We start from the raw sequence: 1,663 nt of genomic DNA, 5'->3' as shown, positions 1-1,663 counted from the left end.
TAGTCGCGAAAATTGTAATATTACCATGAATGTTGTACAACATACGTTCTGTGTACGATAGTAACTACTTCATTAACTTATACCTATACATCACAGTGCATTACCGTGTGGCAGGTTGTTTAGTGAGCGTAACAGGTAAAATTGTAATGAAAATTATGAGATTGTACGGAGTTAGGCAATTATTAATTAATATCAAATATTGATTTTATGCACTAACCTGAATAGAATGACTTTCTATAGCGGTTAAATTGCCATTTAAGAGATCGAATGATCGCTTATCGTTTACTAATACTAATTCGACATACTTGGTTTCATTGATAACATTGCGCCGACGACGTAGATGTAATACTTTTCTATCTTCAAGCAATTTCTCAACTTTCGGATTTAATTCTGGGATTTCACTAGCACAGTGATATTCCTTAAGGCGATTACTACTTTGATCTTCTAGATCTTTGATACGATAGGTAGCGTGCAGTTGATCGTCGAGAGGCATTATAGCGTAATCATGACCACGATAGTGAAATCTTCCTTTAATACCGCGACAAGCGGCGACAGCAACGTTATCTAGTGAATCCTAATTTAACGATAACGGCGATAGATGGCAAACAAATTAGTCCATTAGTCTATTGAATGCATAAGATTAATTATCATACGAATACACAATATATCTTAATCGAATAGTGCAATACTATGATCTAGTTATCATGATAATTACAGCTTAGAAATAAGAGTTTAACTGGTAAAAATGTAATCGTTGATAACAAAATGATTTCTACGTCTACAATAGCGATTTTTTAAGTAAAGACTTCTTTAACTCAATCATACGACTCATGAGCTGCAAAAAAATTGAATATTATTAATATTCAAATAAGACAATATCTAACGCATTATGTGTATTGTGCAGTCTCGTGAAGCCGATGTATTATCCGTTATTGAATTACGGTACATTTATGTTATTGTATTACAGGTAACCTATTTGTATTATGGGCGAAACTATACGAGAGTGATTGGTTAATTTTTATACGATTTGATTTAAGGGAAGATGGATGGAGATATCTTCCCTTTTATAAAGAAATTTTCGATTCTTACTTTTATTATTTTCTTTTAAGGATACTGTAATTATATCGATAAACCGTAATATGAATGTGAAGTATCATAAAAGTTTAATATGTTACTTTCTATAGGTTTGTAACTTGTAAAATGGTTACTTTAATGGTAATCCATGAACTGGATATTTAGTTGAGTTATAGACATTAGTAATCGTGGCGTGCTGCTTATTCAGTTACAGTCAAGGTCTTTAGCCTTACCTTAGCGTTTGCAGTTTGGCGAATTCGACCGTGATAGTAGCAAAATGGTTGTGTTAAGCCTCGTTGGCGACGCATTTGACCATTAATATACTTAAATTTTATTTTCCTTGTAACCTCCCTTCTAATTATAACATGGCCAAGTGTTTTGCGCATTCGTAAATTTGTGTTATGATTTTTTTCTTATTCTTTTAATTTCGTCGCACCGTCATTATCATAACCTAAAGGGGTATCAAACTGCGCAGTATGCATTCTAAATCATGCTTATATCATCATAACTAGCCTGCCATGCAGCTTTCCCTCTGATTTTACATTAATTAGACATGTATTAGTTCAAATTTAAGACGATAAAATCTAGC

The sequence above is a fragment of the Trichoplax adhaerens genome, genomic scaffold (genome assembly GCF_000150275.1).
Source record: "Trichoplax adhaerens TRIADscaffold_1463 genomic scaffold, whole genome shotgun sequence".
In the NCBI taxonomy this organism is placed as follows: domain Eukaryota; kingdom Metazoa; phylum Placozoa; class Uniplacotomia; order Trichoplacea; family Trichoplacidae; genus Trichoplax; species Trichoplax adhaerens.
The sequence above is the reverse complement of the archived record's forward strand: the minus strand, read 5'-3'. Positions refer to the sequence as shown.